This window comes from Mustela erminea, chromosome 7 (assembly GCF_009829155.1).
Source record: "Mustela erminea isolate mMusErm1 chromosome 7, mMusErm1.Pri, whole genome shotgun sequence".
NCBI lineage: Eukaryota > Metazoa > Chordata > Mammalia > Carnivora > Mustelidae > Mustela > Mustela erminea.
In genome coordinates, this window is record NC_045620.1 from 22,564,487 (window position 1) to 22,587,368 (window position 22,882).

General features: G+C 47.3%; 1 long non-coding RNA gene across 1 annotated transcript; it reads right to left on the reverse strand.

The window, feature by feature from the left end:
- Positions 1-17,558: 17,558 nt before the first annotated feature.
- On the reverse strand, positions 17,559-18,013 carry LOC116596469. The gene is made up of 2 exons (XR_004288131.1): positions 17,936-18,013; positions 17,559-17,715 (listed from the first exon to the last, which is right to left on the reverse strand). It is a non-coding gene; the product is annotated as an uncharacterized LOC116596469 (long non-coding RNA).
- Between the last annotated feature and the right edge of the window lie 4,869 nt (positions 18,014-22,882).

Below are 22,882 nucleotides of genomic sequence, written 5' to 3' on the forward strand. Positions count from 1 at the left end.
GGAAACAACCCAAGTGTTCAGCCATAGATGAATGGACAAAGAATATATGGTATATCCATTGAAGGGAATAGTATTCAAACATTAAAAGGAATGAAATTCTGAAACCTGCTACAACCTGAATGAACCTTGAAGACAGGACGCTAAGTCAAGGAAGCCAGATACATACAACGGGATAAATACTGTATGATTCCATTATATGAGGTATCTAGAATAGACAAATTAACAGAGACAAAAAGTAGAATAAAGGTTACCTGGGACCTAGAGGGAAGTAGTTACTATGTAATGGGTAAAACATTTCTGTTTGTGTTGATGAAAAAGTTCTGGAAATAGAGGTGATGTGTTATACAATGCTGAGAATGTACTTAAATGCCACCAAACTGTACCCTTAAAATGGTTCGAAGAGTAAATTTTAGGTGACGTATATTTTGCCACAATAAAAATAAATATCTGTATTCCTAAAAAAAAAAAAAAGCAGAGTAAAAAATATGAATAACTGTATTTATTTTTTTAGCTTATCCAAGCATAATTATGATCAGTTTCCTTCAGATATTCCAGGATTGCTGGATTTGCCTAGAATTCGCCTGCTGTGTTGCTAATACACTCCTCCCACATATTCCTAACACTTGGAGGATGGCACACTAATGGATCGTACCTTTGGCAGAGCAAAGAGCAAATGATGGGCTAATTTTCTTGGGCGAAAATGGAGGAGTCAAAATATCATTCTATGGACAGGTATAGAACTCATAAAGGAGTTATGTGGCTAAGGGCAGCGGAGGCATGTCAGTCCTCTGCTTCTAATGAAGACAGAATCAACAGATACTGCAAGGGGAGAGACCCGGCTCGGGTATCAGGAGTCCTCTTACCACTGCAGAATAAGAGGGCTGGGCCAGTAATCTCTGAGACCCCTCCAGCTCTAACAGTACCTAGCTCTGTTACTAAAAGATGAATGGGAATTCACACTGGCCCAGGGCCTGTGGTTCGTGTGGCACTGTGCCAAGTGCTTTCTAGTAGCTTATTCAACCCTCATGACTCTCTATGCTTGGTATTACTATCCCCATTTTGCATATAAGGAAATAAGAGTCCAGATAACTTACATAATTTCTCACAGTTCCGGAGCTAAGAGGTAGCACAGCTGAGAACCAAGGTCAAGGATATCCGGCTCCAGAGTCCCATGCGCCACACTACGCCGTGCTATAGCATCCTCTTTGGTAGAGATATTTGGGAATGGAGAGAGCTGACTCTGGGCTACAAGCGGGGCCAGCCCCAGCCCAAAGTCAGGAGCCCGATGCCACTTGTCAAGATCAGTTAGTGCTTCTCTCATATGCCAGGTCCAGAGACACGGGCTGCAGATCTGCTACAAACTGTCCACCAATCTTCAAAGATGGAACACTTTACAAGTGTTCATCTGCCCCTGGAAATCTCTGGAGCATCCGTCTCCCAGGTGAGCTGGTTGTGAACCTTGGAGGAGAAAAGGGCAGTCCCTTTTGGCAGAAGTATGACCTCTGGCCTTTGCAGCTCTCTGACCTAGAAGAGGCAGAAAAACAACAACAACAACAAAACAAGTTTTAAGGTAAAGCACCCCAATGTAGCTGAAGGATCTTCCACGGATAGGTTTTATCAGAGAATGCACTGGAATAATTTCCCATTTGTAGCTGGCCTTCTGGCCTCCAATCCATTCTATACCTCAGTGGCCTGGTTAAATATCCCAAAGGACAGTTCCAGTGAGGGCCCTCTACCCCTCAAGAGAGAAATCCAAAGTCCTCAGCTTGGTATCTGAGGCCTTCTGTGATTTATCTCTATTTCTGTTGCCAACACCTCACATTAGCAAACCCTGACCCTCCTCACAGCTCCTCATTCACGCCTCACCTTTTCCAGGACAGCGGGCTGTGGCAGCTGTGCCCAGTTCTAAATGCTCTTCACCAGGCAAAAATCTCCCCCCTTCCTTCCTTTGGAGAACTCTGCTCTCTCCTCATACACAGACCTCTCTATCCTCCAATGGAAACCATCTTCCTGGCCCCATGGATTAATTCCAGGTTGTGTATGTGACCGAAGCTGAACCCCTTACAATCTTCTCGGAGTCCCTCCCGCTGTGGGTAGCAGGGAGGGCTGTCCTGCTCTCCCCTGATCTGGCATAACTCTTATCCGGACTCTCCTAGGCCGCCTAGCACTTTCTAACTCGTACTCCAGGTATTCTCATATTCTCTGTGAGACTGCCTCAGCCCCGCTTCCTCCAAGGGCTCCATTTCTTCTCAAGTGCTCAATTTTTTTTTTTTTAAGATTTTATTTATTTATTTGTCTCAGAGAGAGAGAGTGAGAGCGAGCACAGGCAGACAGAGTGGAAGGCAGAGGCAGAGGGAGAAGCAGGCTCCCTGCGGAGCAAGGAGCCCGATGTGGGACTCGATCCCAGGACGCTGGGATCATGACCTGAGCCGAAGGCAGCTGCTTAACCAACTGAGCCACCCAGGCATCCCTCAAGTGCTCAATTTTAACAGGCATTTCCTGACTACCTCTTCTGTGCAGACATTGTGCTATGCTCTGGGGATCCGGAGCTGGATAAGACAACGCCCCTTACTGAATGGATGGATGAATGAAAACAGCCCTTGGGCCTCACCCGGTTTATCACAGGGGATTTGGGCAGCAGAAAATAGTAAATCTAAAGACCAAAGTCATTAGCCTGGTGTTCGAGACCCTCTTGATCCAGTTCTAACGTTGTGTCCCCACTACACACATTCTGAGCTCCCGCCAGACTGGCCTGGTGGTCGTCCTAGAATAGTCTGAGATGTCCCCACATACGTGTGTTGGCCCAGGCCGTGGTCTTCTCTCACAGTGTCTTTCTGTTTTTCTCTTCCATTCATAACTTCCCTTTCGCCATGTCATGGGGACCTCCTCTCTCTCACTTTTAGCTCCTCTCCCTTCTACTCCGCCTCTGTCACCATGTCTCCTTTCCCTTTTCCCTGCTCTCAGCTGTCGCTGAGCTCTCTTCTGACACTTCCCTGCATCCCACTCTTACCTCTGAATTCTCTCCCTTTTGTCTCCTAAACCCCTTCCTGCTCTGGGCACAGCCCCCTCCTCCTCTGAGGGAGCAAAAGATGGGATAAGACAAATCTAAAGCCAACCGCTTCTAGATCTCATCCCAAGAAGCCCTCAAAGTCAGGTGGAAAGGAGAGGGGGAGAAACAGAGGGCAGAAGGGAACCTGGAGGCAGAGAAGAGGCTGCCTAGCGACCGACTGCCGGTGAATCAACAGGGAGCGCTGTGTCTGTTACCCACCTCCAGCCCACCTCCAGCCCTTACCTTTCCTCCCTGCGATCACAGAATTATGAAAAGTCAGAACTACACAAACTCTTGACATCCATCTACTCTGCCTCCCTAATTTTGCAGCTAAGAAGATGAGGCACAACTAGGGAAACAGAGGCCCTGAAAAGGGAAGCATGAGCTAATGTCACCCAGCAAGTCAGTGGTTCAGCAGAAACTGAAGTCCTAGCCCTCCCACCCTCTAGAACAGTGGGTGCCCTTTTACCCAGATCATACTACCTTGCTCCCTGCCGTCCCTCCCCCTGGTCCCAGCCCCATCAGGTTTGGGATTACATCTAAGGATTCCTCATCTCCCCGCCCCTTCCCCTGCTCCTACCTGGAGTGAGGATCCAGTGAAATAGGGGCAGAAGGGACACACCACATCAGAAGGTCCAGCCCTAAGCGCTAGGAGCATATTCAGTGGTGACGGGATGGGGCAAGTGTCAAGCTGGCCTATAGGAGGGGGACCAGTCTCCTCTGCGGGGAGAGCGCCATTAGAAGCAGCCTCTAGTGAGTTCCGAGTTGCTGCCTTAGGATCCTTTCTCACCCTCCCAGCTTAGCTGGCCACCTAGAGGCTCTACCTCCCTCTGCCAGCCGCCAGCCATGGACTTCAAACAGAGGCCACCCAGGCGCAGGATGGTCCACGGCTGCCAGCAGAGGTGGCTTGGGGCGGGGGAGTGTTCCAGAGGCTCCACTTTCAGTCCTGCTCCTCTGCTCTACAAAGGGCCACTGTCTGAGCACAGAGGGACCCTGGAAGGAGGCCTCCCAAGGTGCTCAGAAACAGGGCTAGGTTTCATCATGCTGGGCCTTCAGGCCAAGTAAACACCGAGATGGAAACAGGCCTAGCGACTCATTCCTGCACATGGGACCCTGGCTTCAGGAGGGCTCCGTGGCCTCCTGACCCAGGGCTTCCCTGAGAAAATGAGGACCAAGATTATTTGCCCAATTTTCTCCAGACACAGAGAGACAGGATGGGGAACTGGCTCTCTCCAATCCTCTTCCCATGGCTCACGGAGCACCCCATTTCCCCCTTAAGAAGTACATGTTTTACAAGACATATTCTAATTAGTTCAGGAGGAGAGAGCTCTGTGAGCTTGCATAATCAGGGAAGACTGCCTAGAGGAAGTGCCATTTAGCTGTGATTCTGCCTCCATGCATAGGTAGAATCTCCCCAAATGGACAGGAAGGAGAAATGCATTTCAGGCAGAGAGCACAGCACTAACGAGTCGTGGTGTCTGGAAAGCAGGAGCATTTGGGGGTCCATGAAGAGACCTATCCAGCAAGGGCAGAGAAAGAATTCACATGGCAGAAGGTGGGAAATAAAGTCAGAAAGTTTGGTTGAAGGTTAGACCACGACCAGTGTGAACAGCCAGGTTGAGGAGTCATGACATCTCCTGAGCAGAGGAAATGTCCCTACATTGAGCCCCAATCTTCTAGATAACCTTGGGCTGGTTCTCGCCTCTCTCTGGGGCGTGGTTTCCTCATCTTGAAGATAAAAGTGTTATGCCAGAGAATCCGGAAGCTGCTTTACATCTCAAAATGCAAGAATTCTCTGATGGGGACAGGGGCTACAGAGAATGAAAGGAGAGAAGAGGCTGTGGCCACATGCCAGATATCCCTGGGCTGCCTCTCCACAGTGAATCATCCACACATAGCTGTGGAATGGCCCTCATCACTACCTCCGCCGCCAGGCACTCCGCTGAGTACTCCCCACTCCTTAAAACTTCAGTTTTTTTGTGAATAGGAAATGCATGTACATATTGCAAATTTTAAGTCATAAAAATATACATGTATGGTAAAAATAAGTTTCCCTCCTTCCCCTATTTTCAGCCATCCATTTCTTTTCCCACTGCTACCAGTTTCCTGCATATCCTTCTAGAGATAACCTATACATAGATAAAGATGCTATGAAGTCTCTTTTTCTTTACACAGATGGGCGCATACTGGACACGCTTCTACATCTTGGCTTTTTTTTTTTTTTTAACTTGGAAATTCTGGAGATCTGTTCACATGAGTATATAGAGAGCTGCCTCTTTCTTTGTATGGCAGACCACGACTTACTCAAGTAGTCCCCCGGGGATAGATAACTAGGGCATTTCTTTTCTATTCTAAACAGAATAGAAACATTTCTTTTCTATTCTAAACAATGCATTGATAAATATCCTGAACATACATCGTTCAGCTTATCCTGGAATAGATCTACAAGACATATTCTTAGAATGGAAATTATATGCTAAGCTCTTCGCACGACTTAATGTTCACAATAGTAATTTCAAGCAATTATAATTATACTGGTCTTGCAAATGGGAGAATCGAGGCACAGAAAGAATCACACAGATCCTACGTACTAGAGTTGAGATTCCAATATGGTCAGTCTGACCCCAGGGCCACCAGGCTCAATCATTCCACCAGCGCCTCTCAAACTTCAGCACGCACCCATGTCCCCTGGAGGGCTTGTTAAAACATAGGTCACTGCACCCTGCGGCAGGAGTTTCTGATCCAGTTCAGTTAGGCGAAGCCCAAGAGTTTGCATTGGTAACAAGTTCCCAGGTGATCACTCTTTGAGAAGCACCACAGTATAATAGCTCTCACACCTTCAGCAGTGCAGGGTGTCCAAAAAGAAAGCAGTTGGAATTCAGCATCTGGCCTTGACAAGATCGGAGTCGAGGAGCATAAATCTGAGCTCCGTGAGGGGAGGGTGAGTGCCCAGCACAGTGCCTGGTGCTCACTAGTCCTCCGTAAATGCTTGTTGAATGAGTGAATACCTACATGAGGTACAAGTGCTCCATGTAGCACTTGTCACTGCCTCTTTTCCCATCCCCCCACCCCCGGAGCCCACCTGGCCTGGGGGAAGGCCCACTGCCCACGTTGGCAGAGAGCCAACTTCATGCATTAAAGTCCTCCCCTCCCCTCAAGGTGATGGTATTTGGAGGTGGAGCCTTTGGGATGTAATTAGGGTTAGAGGGGATTAGGAAGGTAGGGCCTTCCCATGATGGGATTAGTGTCCCTGTAAGAAGAGGAAGAGGCCTGGAGCACCTGGGGGGCTCAGTCGTTACGCATCTCTCTTCGGCTCAGGTCGTGATCTCAGGGTCCTGGCATCGAGCCCTGCATCAGGCTCTCTGCTCTGTCAGAATCCTGCGTCTCCCTTTCCCACTCCCCCTGCTTGTATTCCCTCTCTCTCTGTCAAATAAATAAATAAAATCTTAAAAAAAAAAAAAGAAGAAGAAGAAGAGGAAGAGGCCAGCGCTCTTCAATGTCTGCTGGAGGGCAGTGTGGCTGTCTGCAGGCTGGGAAAAGGGACTCACCGGGAGCCAGGTCAGCATGCACCTTGATCTTGAACTTTCTGACCTCCAAAACTTTGAGAAATAAATGTCTGTTTTTAACCCCCCAGTCTATGGTGTTTACTATAGTACCCTAAGCTGAGTAAACAGAGCACTTGGGAATGCCGCTGTTTCCTCCCATTCCTCACTTTGCTTAAACTGAAATCAATGAGGCAGCCAGGCCTTTGTTATTAATGGAAAGGCAGCATCCCAGAATGCTAGAGCTCAATCAAGAAAACTAACCCAATGCTCTCATTCATTATGATTAATAACAAGAACTATAAATCATAGCACACCCATGCAATTGACATGCTTACTTTTCAAAAAATTATTATTATTCCCTCTAATTGAATTGCCTGTGTTTCTTTCGCCCTTATTCTGGTACACAGCCTCTCTTTCCATTCCACGTGGTTGATGTGGCCATTCCACATACACACACACAAACTAGGAGAAAGACTTAAAGACAGGAGGAGGTCTGAGGTCGGTGGGGTGCTCCTTCCGCAGACTGAGGCACTGACAACCTGGACAAAGTGTTCAGGGTCATGCATTGTCGCCCGGAGGCACCCAAATACCAGCCCAACTCCTCAAGGTGCTGATTCTGTTACAGAATTCCACCGCTGAGCTCAAGGGCCTTGAGGACCCCTGTGGCTTCTTCCAGTGGCTCCCCACCTGGCCTTGAGTCCTGCTTCTGCTGCCTGGCTCCCCCATAGGCCTCTGTCCTGGGCTCCTTCCCCTGTCGGTGCCCTTGCTTTGAACCCCACACCCCAAAGCCCAGACTTGTATCTGAACACGTCTTGGCCCCAGACCCCTGGAAAAACAACACGGGAGAAGCCATTGGTTGCTCAAATGGAGCCAAAGGGCCAGCAGTCAGGGCGAGAATTTCAGGTGCCAAGGCAGTCAGAGCCGGCTGGTCAGGTGCACCACAGGCCCGCAGCGTGATTCAGCCTCATCTGTTGAGTGCGGGCAGGTGGAGTCGGACACCGCCGCTCTCGGTTTGGCTGAGTCACACAGGGGCCAGGAAGGGACAGTCAGGCGGACTCAGTCATGCAGAACCCCAGTCCCTGGGCTGCAGCTAGACTCAGATGGTCAGCCAGAATCAGCCAGCCATGCAAAGCCAGCGGCGCAGTCTGGCAGATGCGGTCAGCCCACACATCAGGCAGGCTGATGCAACCTTCCAGATGCCCAGTCAGGCCGGCTCCAGCAGACACAAGGCTGGGTCGAGGCCCGCTGGGTCAGGGCGGTCAGTAAGTCTGCCGAGGCCAGCCAGACACTAGCTAGTCAGGGGGTAGGACTCCCGGGGCGGCAGCGCTCAGGCCCAGGTGCAGTCACACAATTGGCCGACCGGTCTCGGGAGGCTTAGCCCACTGGGCAGAGATGTGGTCAAACCACAGCACAGAGGGACCAGTCTCAAGCCTGGTCAGTCAGACCCAGGGGGCCTCAGTCAGTCGGATACAGCTTGTAGAGCAGAGATGCGGTCTGGGCAGCAAGACACAGGCAGATCGGCTCAGTCAGACACGCCCCGGCAGGCCCGGATGCCATCAGCCAGGTATGGGCAGTCAGTCAGCCAGCTGTGGTCAAGCAGACAGATCACAAGCTGTTGGGCCCTCAGGCACCCATGAAATCTGGGTTCCGTCACACACAGCCAGACACACAGATTATCAGGCAGCGATGGCGTCTGTAGTCAGTCAGACACAGTCGGCCAGTCAGATACAGCTCCTCAGGCACTGATGGAACCAGCCAGAACGCCACGATTGCCCAGGGATCACGGCACTGAGGCCCCCCGCGCCTCGCTCAGGGGGCGGGGCCTCGGCCTGGCTCGTTCCGGGGGCGGGGCCTCGTTCTGGGCCGAGCGGCCCCGCCCCTCCTCTGCCCAGCCGCAACCTCGCGCCGTTGCCACGGCAACCGCCGCCTGGCTGGATCCCTCTGCCCGGGTCCCCCGCGCCCCAGTGCCGGCGAAGTGGAGCTCCCAGCCGGGGCGTGGGGCGGCGAGTGCGAGAGTCCCCGCTGCGAGCTCGACCCTTTTGTCAACCCCTCATACCGACTGGGGATGACTGGGAGACTGGGGAAGACTCAGGTCAGGCTCCACAGTGATAGAGCCCCAGAACCTCCCGACCCCTGGCTCCTCGCCTCCTCAATGACCTGCAGGCTCCTCGGGAGGAATCACGTTTTTCTAGCAGAGGAGCGAGGCAGGAAGAGGGAACTGGCCCGCGCAGTGATGTGCTTATGGTTCCCCGGGCTCACCAGGGACTAGAGCGACACACTCACCTATCCCAAGCACTGATAACAGCTTCACGTACACTTTTTCTTTGATGTCCTATAATGATTTCCTTTTTCACAGGAGGAAGCTGAAGCACAGAAGGGTTCATGACCAGGGTCAGAGGGCTGTGGTGGAACCAGCTGGGGAAATGAGGATTGGAACCCAAGCAGTCTAGATCCGGGGCCCTCAACCCAGCTTCTGGCCTTCTCTTTGTGACTTCTGAGGACAGAGCATGAGTTCCCTTCAGCAGGCCTCCCTGGTCTGCTTCAGGACGCCCACCCTTATCTATCCTGGGCCCTGCAGCATGAAAGTCCTGCTTGAGTCTCTGCTTCAAGGACTCACAATGAGAAGCTATCAAAAGCAGGAACCTGGCCAAACCAGGGGACAAACATGGGTTTGTCTCATCCAGTCCAGAGAAGGGGAGGCCTGTGAGATCTGAGAAGCCTGTGCCAAGGGAATCCTATGAGCATGGCTTCAGAGCTTCAAGTCCAAAGATTTTTGATCAAATTCCAGCAATGTGAGCCAGGAGTTAGAAGCACATCATGGGTCATAAATTCAAATGCCTACAAGGGCTAGAAAGGTAATGAAAGTCATGAAAACAAGTCAAGTGATCAAGCCAGCCCCATCTAAAGGGGGCACTGCCTCTCGGCTCTGGCCCATTGTGTTCTCAGACACCTGCTATATCTTCTGGTTGGGTGCCACTGGCTAACTCAGTGAACATCAAGTTTCAGTTTCTCCATCTGCATAACAGGAAGGAAAGTCTGGCTTTATTTCACACAGTGAAATTTTGTGGAGATCAAACACGTTTTTGTATGTAAAAAATATTTTGTGAGCTGTAACATTAGAAAGTGGAAGAAGAACAGGAGGTTGACTGAACATGGATCGTACATCTGCTCCACGGTCTACGAGTTCTGACAGCATTCCTCCGAGACAGGGCTTAGCATCCCTCTTGTACAGAAGACGAGAATGCAAGGCCCCTAGGTGGCCCAGTGGGTTAAGTGTCTGTCTTCAGCTCAGGTCATGATCTCTGGGTCCTGGGATCCAGCTCCCTGCTCAGTGGAGAGTCTGCTTCTCCCTCTCCCTCTGCCTCTCCTCCTGCTCATACTCATTCTCTCTCTCTCTCAAATAATAATCTAAAAAAGGGGGGCACCTGGGTGACTCAGTTGTTAAGCATCTGCCTTCGGCTCAGGTCGTGATTCCAGGGTGCTGGGATTGAGCCCCACATCCAGCTCCCTGCTCAGCAGGAAGCCTGCTTCTCCCTCTCCCACTCCCCCTGCTTGTGTTCCCTTTCTCGCTGTGTCTTTCTGTCAAATAAATAAATAAAATATTTTTTTAAATGTTTAAATTAAAAAAAAAAGAGATGAGAATGCCCTTCGAGGAGTGTGCTGACTTACCCAAGGCCATAAGCTTGTGCACAATGGAGCCAGATTTAGAATTTAGGTCTGCCTGACTTCTCAGACCAGTTCTTGCACTAGTCATTTTGCAAAGTGTGGCTTGGTTCTCCCTAGTCATGCAAAGATGATTTCAGGTGGGCCTCAGATTAACACTTTTTAAATAGTTATATAGTTTCTGTTATTTTCCACTTCAGAGTAGGCTTTCTGATACAACAGAGCTCCTAAATGTCACACAGCCAGGCTGTAGGAGGCTGAATAATGCCCCCCTCCCCCCAAGATATGGAAACCTAATCCCTGGAACCTAGAGAAGTTACCTTATTTGGAAAAGGATCTTTGCAGGTATGATTAAGGATATTGAGAGGAGGAGGTCAGCCAGGATTATTCTAGCGGGCACTAAATGCCATCACAAATCACCTTATAAGAGAGAGGCAGAGGGAGATTAGGACAGCACGAGAACAGGACAAGCCAGTGCTACTGTGGAGGCAGAGACTGGAGAGATGGCAGCCACCAGAAGGTGGAAGAGCCTCTAGAGGGGGAGCACAGCCCTCCCCTCACCTTGGTGTTAGCCCAGGAAGGCTAATGTTGAGTTTCTGGCTTCTAGAACCATTATAGAAGCTACCAGTTCGGTGATTATTTGTCAGAGAAGCCACAGGAAACAAATACACAGTTCTATATGGCCTAAAATTCATGCTCCAGGGGCACCTGGGTGGCTCAACCAGTTAAGCATCCGACTCTTGATTTAGGCTCAGGTCATGATCTCAGGGTCCTGAGATCGAGCCCCACACCAGGCTCTCTGCTGGGCATGGAACCTGCTTACGATTCTCTGTCTTCTTCTCCCTCTGCCCCACTGCTCCTTTCTCCCTCTCAAAAAAAAAAATAATGCTCCAATCTAGAACACATAACCCCCCCATCTCTTGATAAATAAACTAATTTTAAAATAACTATACAGAAAATAAATGTAAATCTTTGATTTACAGAGTTCAGAGATTTCCTGGAGCACAGAGTTCCCATATGCCCCTCCCTCAATCTCCCATATTGCTGACATCTTCCCTTACTATGGCACATTTGTCACAACTAAGAAACCAGCCTTGTACCTTCCTATTAACTAAACTCCACACTTCACTTGGTTTTCACTAGCTTTCCCACTAATATCCATTTTTTTTGTTCCAAGGTCCCATCCAAGACATTCCATTACACTTGGTCAAGGTGTCTTCTTGGTCTTCTCTGGCTTAGGATGGCTTCTCTGACTTCCCCTCTCTTTCATGACCTTGTAGTTTTGAGGCATACTGATCAGATAGTTTATAGAGCGCCCCTCAGTCTGGGCTCCTCTGGTTCAACTGGGGTTATGGCTTTTGGTGAAGGATGCCACAGAGGTAAGGTACTTCTCATGACATCATGTCAGGGGTCCCTGCTCTCAACATGACTTGGTCACCTTCAGTACCTGGCCGAACTAGTGTTTGCCAAGTTTCTCCCCTGTGAAGTTACTTGGTTTTCCTCTCTTTCTGCTGTTTGGAGGAAAGTCACTAAGTGCAGCCCATACTCAAGGAGGGGAATTAAGCTCGGTAGCCTGGAAGGGATAAATCATTTGGAGTTCTTCCATAAGGAAGATGTGTCTAATCTCCTCCATTCATTTATTTATTCAGTCATTTCCTCACATCGGTATGGACCCATGGATATTTCGTTTATAGTCGGGGCTATAATCCGGTACTGTTATTTCTTTTGTTGCTCAAACTGTTCCAGCTTTGGCCATCGGGGGCTCTTCCAGACTGTCTCTTAAGCCTCTTTGAAACTAATTGTTTTGCGTCTTGGTTGTACCAAGATGATTTCGAGTGGAACCCAGATGAATATTCTTTTAAGAGTTGTATATTTATATTATCAAGCTTTGGAAAACATATAAGCAGCATCTCGAGTTGGTGATTTCACAAATACCTCTGAGGACAAGGCTAACGTAGTGATGATCACTTGACTTGGACTAAGTGAGTCCATTCGCAGAGAAGTATTAAGTCAAAACTGCTCTTGATGGTTACATGGGTACTGAGGAAGTTGTTAGGCTGATTAGGGAATGACTCAAGCTTGAGAAACTCTGTACTAGGGCAGAAGCAAGCCCCAAATGCAGGCCGATGATAATGACTCCGAGGATTATGAGCAGCCTCTCTGGGACACACCCACACACAATCCATTTCCCCGGGCCCTGCTGCCGACGGGACCGTCTCAGCGCAGATGTGTGCTGCTGTTGACGATGGCAGAGCTGTGCGTCCCCAGGCCGGGAGGGACGGATCCTGCACTGTGTTTGTTTCCTAAGCGAGCTGCGTGGGTGGCTTTGCAGCTCAGCACCGTTCCCGCTAATGAGCTTGGAGCCCTTGGCCTAACAAACACGTTCTGTGTCACAGGCCTGACATGTGATGTTTCCCAAGGAGAGTGCCCGGAAGCCTTGTTATTTTTACTTTTTTTTTGCCTTGTCTTGTCCTTGATTTGAGACAGGCAGGAAGCCACAGTGGAGTCAGTAGTCAGCCTGGGGTCTGGCTCAGAGTCTCGTCTGGGGTCTCTGGCCAGTCCTCCAGCCCCACTGAGGACACTCAGAATGGAATTAGAGCATTTAGCTTGCCCCACTCCGAACAATCCTGAGTCCTGACCCAGGCCCTGAATCTGCCACCTGGCTGAGCAGCGAAAACCCAGAGACTTTGGTCTGATCTGAAATAGGAAGCCCTTCAAAAAAGGAGTCTTTTCACTTCCCAGGTTCCAATCTAACCCTGGGTGGCTGTGGGCTGGTGTGTGGCAGGCCTTTAGACCCTCTAGAGGGCCTTCCCAGCGAGCTCTAGAGTCAGATGAACCGGCTTCGAATCCTAGTTCTCCCTAGAACAGACAAGCTGCATGGCCTCTCATCGATAAAAGGATGGTAATAATAGTACCTGCTTCACAGAACTGCTGTGCAAATTAAATGAGACAGCCTATGCAAAATGCATTAGCACAGTGCATGGCCCATAGCCAGTGCTCAATTAACTCATTTGTTTGTTTAACAATCATGAATGTCTACTATATGCCAGGCACTGTACTGGGTGCCAAAGACATCGGGGAAAGCAAGAAAAAAAGAAACTAGAAAATCAATAAATAAGATAAAGTAGATAAAGCGAAGGTTTTCGTACAGTGCAGAAATACAGAAATATTATTATAATTTTAAGATTTTATTTATTTGTCAGAGAGAGAGCACAAGCAGGGGGAGCAGGAGAGGCAGAAGGAGAATCAGGCTTCCTGCCAAGCAGGGAGCCTGACAAGGGTCTCAATCCCAAGACCCTGGGATCAAGACCTGAGCCAAAGGCAGATGCTTAACTGACTGTGCCACCCAGGCACCCCAAAAATATTATTATTAATAAAATGTTAATATATTGTGATCAATGAATAAAGGAAATAAGTAGGGTATTGCAATATTAACTGGAAGAAAGCCCTTGAGACAGGGAGATCAGGAAAGGCCCTCTAAAGAAATAATATTGGAACAAAGATCTATGGGATGAGAAGATACTTAGCCTCTCAAAGAGCCAGGTGAAGACCCTTTCAGGTATCAGGAACAGCTTGTGTAAAGACCCTGAGCTTGAGAAGAGCTTGGAGAGTACAAGGAATAGCAAGGAGGCCAGTGTGGCTGCAGGGTAATGATAGGGCAGCAGATGATGGTAAGAAGTTTGGATTTTATTCAAAGTGTGATGAAAAGCCTCTGAAACAAGAGAGTAACAAGATCTGGTTTCTTTTTTTTTTTTTTTAAGATTTTATTTATTTATTTGACAGAGAGAGAGATCACAAGTAGGCAGACAGGCAGGCACAGAGAGAGAGAGAGAGAGAAAAGGAAGCAGGCTCCCTGCTGAGCAGAGAGTCCAATACAGGATTTGATCCCAGGACCCTGAGATCATGACCTGAGCCGAAGGCAGAGGGTTAACCCACTGAGCCACTCAGGCGCCCCAACATCTGATTTCTGATTAAGAGTTAACTCTGGCTTCTGTAGAGAGAAGAGATGAAAAGGGAGGAGTAGGAGAAACAGCCAGAACAATATGAAGAGGCTGTTAAGTCATCCAGACCAGAGATGCTGCTGTTTTGAACTAGGTTACAGATCAGCAGTGTCCTGTGACTCCCTGGCATGGGCAATATTCTACATCTATACTTACATGGTAGCCACTAGCACCTATTGCTCTCAAGCACTTGGAATGTGGCAGGTGCAGCTAAGGAACTAAACTATTAATTTCATGTTATTTTAATTAAAGTTTACATAGCCTCATGTAGCTGCTGGCTACTGTATTGGAAAGCACAGGGAATGAGCTGTATGTTAAATATATTTAGGAGGAAGATGGGACTTGCAGTTGTTCGGGGATGGGATGGAGAATGAGAGAAAAAGTAGAATTAAGGAAGATGCCTATGTCATCCTTTGGGAACTGGGTAGAAGAGCAGGCTCTGGGGAGATATCAAGTTTTGTTTTGCACAAGAGGAGTTTAAGCTACTGCCGGAACATTCAAGTAGAGTTAGCAAGTAGAAAGCACGACATATACATGTTGGCCACCATCATCATCTTTAGGTCCCAAGGATACTAGCCTGTGGGCTGCTTAGAATGTAGGAAGATAGAGCAATCCTGAAAAAGAAAAGTGGGAGGCATCATGATTCTGGACTTTGAGCTATATTACAAAGCTGTAGTCAAGAGAGTATGGTACTGGCACAAAAACAGATACATAGATCAATGGAACAGATTAGAAAACTCAGAAATGGACCTATAACTAAATGATCAACTAATCTTCAACAAAGCAGGAAAGAATATGCAATGGGAAAAAGACAGTCTCTTCAATATATGGTCTTGGGAAAACTGGACAGCAACATGCAGAAGAATCAAACTAGGCCACTTTTTGAAAGATTTATTTGAGAGAGAGAGAGCATGGGGAGGAGCAGAGGGAGAGGGAGAAGCAGATTCCCCCACTGAGCAGGAGCCCAGTGTGGGGCTTGATCCTGGGACTCCAGGATCTTGACCTGAGCCGAAGGCAGATGCTTAACCAACTGAGCTACCCAGGCACCACAACTGGACCACTTTCTTTTCTTCCAGAAAAATAAACTCAAAAGGTATGAAAGACCTAAACATGAGACAAGAAACCATAAAATCCTCAAGAACACAGGCAGCGACCTCTTTGACTGGCTGTAGCAACTTCTTCTTCTTCTTTTTTTTTTTTTTTAAATATTTTATTTATTTATTTGACAGACAGAGATCACAAGTAGGCAGAGAGGCAGGCTGAAAGAGAGAGAGGAAGAAGCAGGCTCCCTGCCCAGCAGAGAGCCCGATGTGGGACTCGATCCCAGGACCCTGGGATCATGACCTGAGCCGAAGGCAGAGGCCCAACCCACTGAGCCACCCAGGCGCCCCACTGTAGCAACTTCTTACTAGACACGTTCTTACTAGACACAGAGGCAAGGGGAACAAAAGCAAAAATGAACTATTGGGACTTCATCAAGATAAAAAGCTTCGGCACAGCAAAGGAAACAATCAATAAAACTAAAAAACAGCCTATGGAATGGGAGAAGACATTTGTAAATGACATATCTGATAAAGGGTTAGTATCCAGCTTATCAAACTTAACACCCCAAAAAACAAATAATTCAGTTTAAGAAATGGGCAGAAGGGGGCGCCTCGGTGGTTCAGTTGGTTGAGTGCCTGACTCTTGGTTTTGGCCCAGGTCATGATCTCAGGGTCATGAAATTGAAGCATGTCAGGCTCCATGCTCAGGGCAGAGTCTGCTTAAGATTATATCTCTCCTTCTCTGCCGGCCTTTCCCCTGCTCATGCTCACTCTCTCTCTCCAATAATAAACAAATCTTAAAAAAAAAAAAAGAAAAGAAAAGAAAAAGAAAAAGAAAGAAATGGGCAGAAGAGAAGAATAGACATTTTTCCAAAGAAGACATCCAGATGGCTATCAGACACATGAAAAGATGCTCAACACCATTCATCATCAGGGAAATACAAATCAAAATCATGATGAGATACCATCTCACACCTGTCAGAATAGCTAAAATTAACAACACCGGAAGCAACAGGTGTTGGCAAGGATGCAGAGAAAGAGGAACCCTCTTACAGTGTCGGTGGGAATGCAAACTGGGAGTTTGTTGGTGTGGACGCAGCCATTCTGGACAACAGTATGGAGATTCCTTGAAAAATTAAAAATAGAAACACCTTATGACCCAGCAATAGCACTACTAGGTATTTACCCAAAGGATACAAAAATACAGATTTGAAGGGGTACATGTGCCCTGATGTTTATAGCATCATTATCAACAATAATGAAACTATGGAAAGAGCCCAAGTGTCCATCGAATGATGAATGGGTAAAGAAGATGTGGTATGGGGCGCCTGGGTGGCCCAGTGGGTTAAAGCCTCTGCCTTAGGCTCAGGTCATGATCCCAGCATCCTGGGATCGAGCCCCGCATCGGGCTCTCTGCTCAGTGGGGAGCAGGCTTCCCCCTCTCTCTCTGCCTGCCTCTCTGCCTACTTGTGATCTCCGTGAAATAAATAAATAAAATCTTAAAAAAAAAAAAGATGTGGTATATGTATACAATGGGATATTACACAGTCATCAAAAAGAATGAAATCTTGCCATTTGCAATGACGTGGATGGGGCTAGAGTGTATTATGCTAAGTGAAATAAATCAGTCAGAGAAAGACAAATACCATATGGTTTCACTCATATGTGGAATTTAGGAAACATAAGATGAACACGTGGGAAGGGGGGAAAAAGAGAAGAGAGAGGAAGAGGCAAACCAGAAGAGACTCTCAAGGATGGAGAACAAACTGAGGGTTGATGGAGGGAGGTGGGTAGGGGATGGACAACATGGGTGGTGAGTATTAAGGAGGGCACTTGTAATGATAAGCCCCGGTGTTATATCTAAGTAATGAATCACTAAATTCTACTCCTGGAACCAATATTATATTATATGGTAACTAACTAGAATGCAAATAAACATTTGGAAGGAAAAATAAAAAACGAAGTAGGGAGCTCAGAAAGAGGACGAGGAATTCCATTACTGAGACACTTTCCTTTACTTTGGCTTGGTCAGGATGCCAGCCACCAACCTGGCCAGCCAGCCCTCGTATTTGAAACCCTCCTGTGATCTGTGGTTCCTCCTTCTCCTCCTCCCTCTTCTCTCCAGGCATAGAGCCCAGTGGCTTTTTTCTTTGCAAAAGTAGAAGCCCAATTTTGGAAGTGCAAACTTATAAAATTCTACTTTGGGATCACTTTTTTGCTCCAAGTGCATTCCTTTAAATTATCTCATGGAGTTTTGGCTAAAATTCAAAGAGACAAGAAGTTCATAGTCTACTTTATTGTAGACAGGAAACATGAACACCTGTTAAGATAAGCATTAACTAAATCGTAGTGACCCAGACTGGCTACATTTCTGTTCATAGTTGGATCTTCATATTTCCTAGAAAATCACTAACCTTTTTTTTTTTAAAGATTTATTTATTTGACAGACAGAGATCACAAGCAGGCAGAGAAGCAGGCAGAGAGAGAGAGAGAGAGAGAGAGAGGAGGAAACAGGCTCCCTGCTGAGCAGAGAGCCCGATGCGGGGCTCGATCCCAGGACCCTGGGATCATGACCTAGCCGAAGGCAGAGGCTTTAACCCACTGAACCACCCATGCGCCCCCAAAATCACTAACCTCTTTTGAAAAAAATATTTAAAATATCACAATTTCAGTACTGCAGTTACCAATGTAAAACGCATTTGATGCTTAGTAATTAAAATTTTCCCAATTAAAAAAAAAAGTAGAAGCCCAGACTTCACCAATTTTCTGCTTCCTCAGCCACTCCTGTGGCTCAGGCCTTGTGGACCAGAGCCCCAGAGCCCCTGGCCTTCTCACCTCTCCTCTTTTCTGCCTTCCAGCAGAGGGGTCTGATCGTCAGATTTTCCTCCTAGGAATCTTGTCTGGGTCTGCATCAAGAGTCTTAAACCTGGACCAATGCTTTGATCTTTATTTCCATTTATAAAATGGCACCCAAATGATATCAGAAGCCTCCACAAAATCTAAAAATTCATAAGAATGTTCAAACAGCATTCATTATGAAAGCTAGAAGTATAGTTCTCAGCCATAGCTTATCTGATTTATCAATAATGTTTGATACTGTTATCCACTCTTCCTTGAAACACTTTTTTCTTTTACTTCCAGGATGTTACACTCCTGTAGTTGCTCTCCTAGCACTCTGGTCATTCCTCAGTCTCCTTTGCTGGTTCCTTCTCATCATCCTGACCTCCGCAGGTTACAATGCCCCAGGGCTCAGGGCTCAGACATCTATACACAGGTAACTCCCAAATGCCTATGTCCAACTCAGACTCTCCCCTAAATGCCAGACTCAGAAACCCACCTGCATACTTGACATCTCCACTTGAATGTCAAACAGGCATCTCAAATTCACGATGTCTAAAAGTGAATTCCTTGGGCACCTGGGTGGCTCAGTGGGTTAAGCCTCTGCCTTGGGCTCAGATCATGATCTCAGGGTCCTGGGATTGAGCCCCACATTGGGCTCTCTGCTCGGCAGGGAGCCTGCTTCCCCCTCTCTCTCTCCTCCTGCCTCTCTGCCTACTTGAGATCTCTCTCTCTGTGTGTCAAATAATTAATAATAATTATAATAATAAAATTGAATTCCTGATATTCTCCCCAAAACTTGCTCCTCCTATGATCTCCTCCATCACAGTTAATGGCAATTCCCCCCTTCATTTGCTCAGTCCAAAAGTTTTGGAGTCTTCCTCGATTCCTCCCTTGAACATTTCACATCTGGTCTATCAGCAAACCCTGCAGGTTCAATTTCACATTTATTTTTAATTCAACTTTTTTTTTTTGGCCACCTTTGCTGCCATCATCCTGGGGCGAGCCCTATCCTATTTCAAGCGGGTTGACTGCAATAGCCTTCTAGCAGGTCTCCTTGCTTCTACCTCTGGCTCCACGTCAGCTCTTCCTCCATGCTACAGTTCAAAGCTCTCCAACGGCTCCCATCTCATTTACAAAGGAAGCACCAAATCACTTTTTCCCTCCTTCACATTGCATTTCTTGGCATAGCCTCTACATTCCTGCCTGCTCACACAGCTCCAGCCTCTTTGCTGCTCCTGGGACAGGTCAGGCCTTATGCTTCAGCTTTAGGGCCTGTGCACTGGCTGTGCTCTCCCACCCCCACTGCCGGGAAGGATCTTCCGCCCAATATCCCCGTGTATGGCTCATTCCTTCACCTCCTTCTAATTCCTGCTCAAAAGTCACCTGACCACCATCTCAAACATTCCACACTCACACTTCGTATTCCCCCCTCGACTTTTTATTTTCCAGAGCACTTTCGCTCTCTGCTTTTTTAGGCATTTTAAGGATTATCTGTTTTCCCTACTAGAAGGTGAATTCCAAAAGGGCAGAAATTTTCGTGTGGAGTTTTTTCTTCACTGCTGCATTCCCAGTGTTTACGTGGCACATGGTAGGTGCTCAATAAATAAATGGTGAATGAATGAAAAATGTAGAGCCTCCTTACCGCAAAATGAGGAAATGAGGGCACTGAGAAACAACGCACACGCGCCTGTTCAGAGAACTCTTACGGCGAGTAACTTATTACCATTGCAAAAGGTAAACCTGGAGGGCGGCCTGATCCCACCCCTGGAAGAAGTGACGCCCTCCCTGCCCTTCCCCACTGCCGGAACGTTTCAGTCCCGGAACCTCCGCTCGCCGGTCCCAGCGCTAGGAGACTTCCGGTGCCGCCCTTCTCTCGCCAGCAAAGAGAACTGCCAAGTCAGTTCCGGCAGAGAGCGAGGTGAGAAACGCAGCGCGGCCGTCGATCCCAGGGCCCTCCAGGCCCTCCGGCCTGAGGCTGGCGGGTGACCTGGGGGGCCCGGGGACAGGTCGCGGGCTCCGACCTGCAGAGACCCAGCGCCCTCGCCGCCGCTGCCCATCGGCCAGACCCAGAATGAAGCAGCTGCGAGCTTCTCCGCACCCCCCACCCCCACCTTGGCGCCGATGGCGGCGGCCTCTCGGAGCCCAGACCTCGCCTGCTGCCCACTCCCCGGGCGCAACTCTGCGGGGCCTCCGCCAAGCTGCTGCCCGAGCCAGCGGGCTCGCGGCGCCTTTGGACGTCGGGTGTGGCGGAGCGAGAAGAATGGCGGCCACGCGAATGCCGCGGAGGGCCGTTGGGGCCGCCGAGGGCCTGAGAAGGCGGGTCTGCGTGGACGCAAGCTCGGCAGCCTTTGGGCCTTGGAGCCCCACAGGCCCGGCCCTGGAATGACCGCTCCGCCCACACTGGACGAAACCTCACTTTCTATGGAGAACGGTGGACAGAGGCCCTAACGGGCCGGGAAGGTGAGCGAAGCCGCGGTCGACGACGGGTGGAACGGTTAAAGGGCCACAGGCGGTTGGTCTTCGTTCCTCCTGACGTTCATGTGGGAAGATCGAAATGGGAGAATTACCTACCGCATTTGGCCAATAGGAAGACCACCTTCGGGAAGATTTACTGGCCCTTTTTAGAAGGCCTGTGTATATAATATGAAAAAGCTGCTCTCAACTTTCCCCCCAACCTTTCAAAAGAAAACTTTTTTGTCACATCTAGGCCTTCTAGATGTAAAGAGGTTGCCGACATATGATAAAGTAGAATTAGAAAAATCACACGTCTTGTAAATGCCTATTTGTTTTTTTAAAAAATCATAGAAATGTCTTTTGAAAATGACTTTGAAATGGAATTGCTAGACCACCTCTAGAAGGGACATCAGGAGCGACTCGCGTCCACGTTTGTTCAGTGGGTAAGAGGACATGAAGTAGACGACCTTGAGGAGGAAGAAAAGAAGGTTCGGTGCCAGACTGGTCATATTTAGAAGACATTTTCATATTACAGCCATTGTTTTGTGTGTGCGTTTTATCCCTCAGCTACTGTATATATAGTTGACAGTGCTAAGTACATTTTTGAAATATCTAGTCTTTCTAGATGTTCTGAAGTGCCTGATAACGTGTTAAAAATAGAGGTAGTAAAAAGACATTCTTGTAAATACCTTTCTGTTAACATTCATATGGAATGCTGTCTAATTTAGGGGGAATGGCCGAACCACCTCTTTGAATAGTACACATTGTGTTTGTGCACTGGTTCAGAGGGGGTGGGAGAAGGACGTGCAGAGAGCGCTGCCAGTGTGTTTATAGTGAGGGAAGATGAACCATTGTCCTTTATGTTCCTGCATTTTGGTTTACTTAGCTGTGTATATAGTGTACATACTGGACAAATGAGTCCTAATTTTCAACATCTAGTCTTTCTAGATGTTAAAGAGGTTGCCAGTGTATGACAAAAATAGAGTTAGTAAACTAATACATGGTGTACATTTTGTGCTAAAATTCCTAGAAAGATCGTCTTCTGAAAATGTGAGCATTATAGCCCACTGGGTTGGTGGAGAAAGGAGAGACGAGAATGGTTAGTCTTAGGCTAGAATGTTCACATTTTGAAGACACTTTCAGATTATAACTGTTACATGTGTGCAGTTTATTCAAGACTGCTGTGTATATAGTGGACAAATTATGTCCTTATTTAAAACATCTAGTTTGTCTAGATGTTTAGAAGTGCCCAACGTATGTTAAATGTAGAGGTAGTAAAATATCGCTTTGTAAATATCTTTTAAAATTCATAGGAAATAAACTGTCTTGGTGATGGAATTGTTTAACCACCTCTGAGCAGTATTCTATCATGTATCTTTGTTCTGTTGCTTGAAGGTGGTGGAAGGGAAAGAATTGCAAAAGGTAATATGTTAGCGTGTTTGTGCTTGGACATTTTCAGACAAAACCATTTTTTGTATGTTTTGTGCATTTCGTTTTGCTGTGTATATAGTGTATATAATGGACAAATGAGTCCTAGTTTTGCAACATCTAGTCTATAGATGTTGAAGAGGTTGCCAATGTATGACAAATTAGTAAAATTAGCACATTCTATACACATTGTGTTGAAATTCAAAGGAAAGCTTTTCTTCTGTAAATGACTTTTGGATATGAATTTGTTCAACCACCCTTAAACATTACACTTGCCTGTACTTGTCTACTGGATTGGTGGTGGAGAGAAGGAAGTGAGGGAGGGGATAGTTTAGTCCAAAATGATGGTCATATTTAGAATATACCTCAGATTATACCCATTGTTAGGTGTGTGCGGTTTTATTTAACAGTGCTGTTGTGTACTCAGTGGACAAGTACTTGTATGAAATATCTAGTCTTTCTAGATATTTAGAAACGTTTGATGTATGTAAAAGTAGAGTAATGCTTCATATAAATAGCTTTTAAAAACTGATGGGAAATATTATCTTTGGAAATGGAATTGCTAAACCACCTCTCTGAACGGTATACTTGTTCCTTGGTTTGAGGGAAGTGGGAGGGAAGAAATTGCAAAAGATGCTTTGCTAGTGTGTAGTAGGAAATTTCAGCTTATTCATTGCCCTATATGTTATGTGCATTTAACTTGACTGTATATATTGTATATATACTGGACAAATAGGTCCTAATTTTATAATATCTAGTCTCTAGATATTAAAGAGGTTGCCAATGTATGACAAAAGTAGAGTTAGTAAACTAACACATTTTGTACACTTTGTGTTAAAATTCATCGAAAGGCTGTCT